Source organism: Pangasianodon hypophthalmus, chromosome 4, assembly GCF_027358585.1.
Source record: "Pangasianodon hypophthalmus isolate fPanHyp1 chromosome 4, fPanHyp1.pri, whole genome shotgun sequence".
NCBI lineage: Eukaryota > Metazoa > Chordata > Actinopteri > Siluriformes > Pangasiidae > Pangasianodon > Pangasianodon hypophthalmus.
Window position 1 is genome coordinate 31,813,439 of NC_069713.1, and position 6,405 is coordinate 31,819,843.

Here is a 6,405-nt window from a genome sequence, read left to right on the forward strand (position 1 = left end):
CACTGGAGAGAGGACTGGGTCAAGAACAAGGTCACACAGCTCAGGAGACTTCAGGCCAAAGAGTAAGTTCTTCAGTACTAACACATAGAAAGGTTTGCATTCCTGGTACCTTTTGTTTTTTTTAAATTAACATGAATGTTTTGTGATCTTTCTCACAGAAAAAGCCTGACGATGAGCACTTCGACATTCACACCCCGGACAGCTGGCTCCACTTTAAACAATTAAAGTGCATGATTTATATTTTTTTTTAAAATTGATCCATTTGGGAGAACCTGATATATTTATTTGCCTTTTTTCCGTTTTCGTTCAAATATAATTTATTTTTTTTTTCCCAATGTATTCAGTTGTAACTTCGGTTAATTAAATTATAAAGCAAATGTTTACATAATTTATTTATAGTGTTTAATTTATCAAATTGGAAGAATGTGTCTTCTCACAACACACACACACACACACACACGCTGCCTCACTCTCCGTCACCATACATATAGAGACTATCATTCATAGAAACTTTGTGAAGTATAGCTCTGTGTTTGAGACTGTTTATTCTCGGAATCATCTTTACTGGTTTTGACTGTAACTTTGCCTCTTTGCCGACTCTCTGACATCCTGTTTGCTGATCGCCTGACTTCTGCCTGTCCCTGGTTTTTGATTATTGCTCTTTGTTTTTGGATCCGTTTCAGTTATCTTTACAAGACAACATACATGTATTAGAATGAAATTTATTTTCAGTATGAAAAATTACAAAAGATTGGAACTACATTTCATTTTTAAGTATGTGTATCCATAAATAAAGGTTCTTTTACATCACAAATTGTGTTGTTATTGTTTATTTTTTTAATGAGTTAGAGTTGGATTAAATTTGCACCGTTGAACAAATGAACAAATATCCATGATGCAGATGCAGGTGCAGATAAACCTTTAATAGGTGAAACTTATAGAAACAAAGTCTAGAACATGAATAATAGCTGGGTAGACATGGAAAACAAAGCGAAGGTGACAAAAGCGAGAGGGCGAGTGCTACCAGGGGCAAGCATCAACAAGATCTATTAGATTTAAAGTGTTAAGAAAAAAAAAAGAAAACCTTTCATTTGATGTGTTTCTTTAAACATACTTTACTTTGCCATTCCAAATCACTGATCATCATCTTCTCAAGCCATTCGTTTGTTGACTTGGATTTGCGCTTTGGCTCAACATCACCAAAATAGATTTGTATTTGGAGCTATCTGTGATCCCCCTGAAACTCCATTCCTAGCTGAAGAGGAGCTTCATAGCATGATGCTGCCACCACCGTGCTTCACCGTGGGTATGGGGTTCTTTGGGTGGTAAGCTGTCTTTTTAATATCTTTTAGAATTACGCCCAAAAAATTCTACCTTGGTGTCACCAGATCGTAATACATTCCAAGAATGTAACAAAAAATATGTATATTCACTCTATATACATGAAATGACCCAATTATGGCTTTCAGTTTATTCAGTTTATTTCAGTTTATTCAGTTTACTCTTATAAATGATTGTGTCGATGTAATATTTTCTATTACGTGGAAATGATGTCCTGATGTGAATCGAGTGCATTCGGTGTAACACTTTTCCGTGCAATGCTAGTCAACCCTGTCTTCTAGACTGGGCCACAGGTTTTCAACATTACACCTCATGTCCTCTTGAGCAATACATCGTCTCTATTTCAGATTAAGTTTGCAAAGATGTTCTCTTTTGTATAGACGGATGGCACAAAGTGAAAAAGAAAACATTACGTTAGGAGTCATTGTGCAGACATTTTCCCACATGTACAGTAAATGTTTAGCTTGTTATCTACTCACTTTTTCGGTCTGTGAAATAAAAGCCTGTGGAAAAACTTGCTGGCAAATTCTTGCTGCATACAGGAACAAACACGTGCTTTTACTGGAATGTAATCAACTTTTGCGTATCCCACCACCACCGTATTTTCCTATAACACCACACCCCATTGTGTTTTACAGCTCACTCAGTTGTGCAATCGCCTTTTCATCATTACTCAGATATTAAGCAATTTCATAATAATTAGCAATTTCAGCTCATCAACTCGGCATGGTCTGCTGAACTACTGGTTCCTTCCCACTTTTTACTGTGTGACACCAAATCAACAAGACCGCTCACATGGTTAACAGTCTAAAGTTCTTCTTCTCTACTTTTAAACGGGTTTACAGCAGAACTGGCTTTAGATCAGTTAATACACAGACACAGCACTTGGGGAAATCTATAACACTGGCCATAACAAGCACTAATCATGAACTTTAGAGTTACCCTAGTTGTGACTCTGTTAGTGTTGGGGAAAAGGGGACAGGTAAGCACGTCACGTGACATACATGGTGCAGCACGCAGGAGGTCCGTTTGTATTAGACACACTAGGTTAGGAGCGAGCACCACCCTCTGTACTTTTGGTTTGGCTAGTTAGTATAGGTAGTTAGAGCGTCCTGGACGCTGAAGATTTACTTTCTATCTTTGTTTGTAGTTAGGTTAGAGGGCTAAATTGGTAGATTGGTTTTGTTTTGTTCATTTCTTTGCTTTGGTGCCGCTCGCGTCCCTTTTTCCCCTTTTGTGTCCTTCTCTGTATTACTGTAAATAGTTGTAAATATAACCACTCTCACCCGACACTACACACTTCACTTGTATATTGATAAATAAATCACGTGGATTGTTTTTGCACTTCTGGTCCTTGGTCCGTGATTACTCACACACCACTCATATTTTAATAATCCAATAAGTGTTATTCCCCACGTACCCCTAGACTAATTGGGGTTGTAACACTGACGTTAGCTGGCTTGTTTGTTGCTAACGCTACTTGCTATTGTATGCTATCGCTGCTGTGCTACAGTTTCAGTCCATGAATGTTTGAAGTTCATTACAGTAGAACAGAACCAGAAGCCACTCAGGCCTGTATCTGCAAAAATGAGCGTAAAGTAGCTTTTTATGAGCTTTACGTGCTCTGACAGTGCAAACTAAAGACACACTTTCATCAAAGCATCCATGTTTTTTCCCCACATCTTATATCCCAGGGTGGGAAATAACTTCGTTACAACTTACAAGACGCCGTGAAAGCAGCATAATAAACGATGTCTTAATGATCACCCACAACATCTATCAAAAGTAAATTAGTTTTAACTTCAGGAAGTTTAGCATCATGCAGGAGTGAATTAGCTTTTCCCAATCCAGGAACACCTAAAGCACACAGTTCCTCAATGTGTTTTTTTTTTTTTTTAAAGCAAAGAATGTTTCACGGAGGATGCCAGCGGACTAAATATGAGCCGGTAGCATGTGACTGGAGAACTACTGAATTATGTGGAAAAGAGAAGTAAGAGATAAACAACTCAGTCTTTTTTTGAATGAAATGCAGAAAATGGGCGTATCACATGACCAGAGCGATGTGTCAAAACTTTCTTTTTTCCAGTAAAAGCCCATCTCAGAGACTGGGCTGCTGCTTTTCTAGTAAATAAAGAAAAAAGAGTTGCATCATTTCGACCACAAATGCTGACGAATCGAGAAAGGCACTTCTCTATAACGAATTCCGGAGAGTGAATTCATCTGGTGGCACTCATCCAGAGTTCCGGTTTTTTTTTTTCTTTAAGAGTATATAAGATGATCCCTGAGCGTGAAAAGCCAGAGCACTCTGCACCTTCAACCTCACACTCTTGAAGGACCACTAGGAAACAACTGCAACATGCTTCTCAGCCAGAAGATGCGAAGTCTCGCTGTCGCTGCCTTCTTCTCCTGCATTGCTATTACGCTAGCAAGTAAGTACACACATTTCTATTTCGTAAGCTATTCCACAGTATACCGGTGTAGTGAAAAGAACTAACTTTTCATCCTTTTCGTCTCAGATCAGAGAGAGTCTGTATGCTGCAAGGAGGTTTCCACCAGCAAACTCACCGCGCCCATAACGGGATTCATGGTCCATCAAGCAAGACCTCCGTGTGTCAAAGCAGTCATGTAAGTACTCCCAAAAAACTAGCATCTCAAGATTTATGGATGTATGGACTGCACGTGTGCATATTTACTCACCTTTGGCTCTTAAAACTCATCTTCCTGCAGCTTTTTCACAGCTGAGGGTGCCGTATGCAGCCACTGGAAAGAGAAGTGGGTCATGGAGAAGGTCATAGAGCTCAGGCAAATTCAGGCCAAAGAGTAAGTTCTCTAATCCTAATGCTTATAAAAGCTAGCAGATTATAGAGTTTTTAAATAGATGGACAGTAAATGTAACAAAATATAGCTGTAAATGAACAAATATCCTAATTATCGGCCATTTTTAAACAATATGCGTCTTTACTCAAGGTTTTTATTTCATTTTCTTTGTATGTACGTCTGTGTTCATCATGCCAAGCTTTTACTAATGTTCCACTTGTGCGAAAAATATTCACAATCTGTATTTTGTGTATTTTTTCTTCCTCATAGAAAAAACAAGAAGATTAACACGACCACTTCAGCAAAACTTTAAGAAGATTTACAAATCCACTCTGCTGTTATATCTGTTCACGTTTTCTACCTTACGTGTATTTACCTGCGTGTTTATTATCCCAGTTTGGTTTTAACAGACTTATTTATTTGGTAATATTTATTTCCATCATTTGAGTTAAGTAATGTATGAGAGTTTAGTTCATTAGACGTTTCATTGAATAAAAAAAGGGGAAAAAATTCAATCATGCAGAGATTTTGACATTTGAGTTTTGAATCCATAAATAAAAATAATTTACCATGAATTGAAATGTATTAAGAATGTTATTAGCAAAAAAAAAATGCAATAAATCTACATTTTAAAAAATATACCAGAGATGGATGTGTTCTTTTCTCCCTCGGGTTGAGTACACACACACTCTATAGGAGTACACTATTCAGGGTAATAAATAACGGGTGTAATTATTCCAACTAATTATTTAAGGTGCAACTTAAACTTAAACTATAAAATTAAGAGGAACTCAAGAATAAAGCTAGTTCAAGTCATTTAAAGTGCTCACTTAAGTTGCAGACTGAATTATGTGATTAGTAGCTTGTTCCTGATCAGAGAAACTAAATGTGATACAACCATCCCCTATCAATCCGTTATATATAAAAATGAATAATAAATAAATGATATACCTGATAAATTCTAATTGTTAAAGCTAGTTAAAACAGGGTTGCCAAGTCTGCAGTTTTATCACGGATCATTTTCCATTAAAATCACAGAGGGTGAATTCGAGAACATTGGGACAGTTACAACTTGGCAGCATTTATTTCTTTAATGTCTCCCTGATAAATGAACGTCAAAACCTTTTGTCAGTAAGCCATTGCAAGTGCCTGATAGATATAACATGACTTAATTCATGTAATATATAATGGCGTATATATTATCACGTATAATTTATTCAGCCATGTTTGGTTCAGGTTAACTCTGACAATGTTAAAGTACAATGAGTAGAGAAAGGGTAAGTGAAGTGATATAATGGATGAAGGGATGCATTAAGTACATGAGCGATCCTTTACAGTAACATTAACGACACTTAATGACGTTAAAAACACTAGCTAAGATTAAAGACTGTAGCTAGCATTAACAGTAACATTAAGAACAATAACATTAGTAATATTATTATTGGCACATGATCAATTATCACTGATTATTTTCCTATCACAGGATGCCGAGTCGTGTTTTGTACCTCGCTCTATACCTCAGCTCTTGCTCTGTATCTGCACGATTTTATGCACTGTCCTGCTATCAAACATCATTTTTTAACCTTCGTCCCAGTTGAATACTGTTATTAGCACATACTCCTCAACCTTCCCTCCCACTTCCCTTTATGGAAACACCCTTCTCCTTTTTAATGGTTCTCCCAATACTGTGCCAGCTCATGCAAGTCTGTGAGGCCTGAGAGTCATCAAGAAAGAAAGTTAAGCTTTTACAAACTCTCCTGCTATAAGTAACAAAGACAATAGATATACTAGCCAGACTTGGACAATTTTTTCATCATTTCTTGCAATGTGAGGACACAGTACCACATCACACTACACTAAATGACTATAAGGTTGCAGAGACACGACCATCATATCCGACCATTTGTGCTTTTTGAACATCCCAGTCCCTCTTTGCTGTTATAATGAGCTCCACTCTTCTGGGAAGCTTTCCACTAGATGTTGGAGCGTGGCTGTGGGGATTTGTGTTCATTCAACTATAAGAGCATTAGTGAGGTCAGGCGCTGATGTTGGGATGTCGAGGAGGTCTGGGGTTCAGTCGGTGTTCCAGTTCATCCCAAAGGTGTTCAGTGGGGTTGAGATCAGGGCTCTGTGCAGGACACTCGAGTTCTTCCACTCCAACCTTCACACACCATGTCTTCATGGAGCTCGCTTTGTGCACAGGGGCATTGTCATGCTGGAACAGGTTTCAGCCTCTTAGTTCCAGTG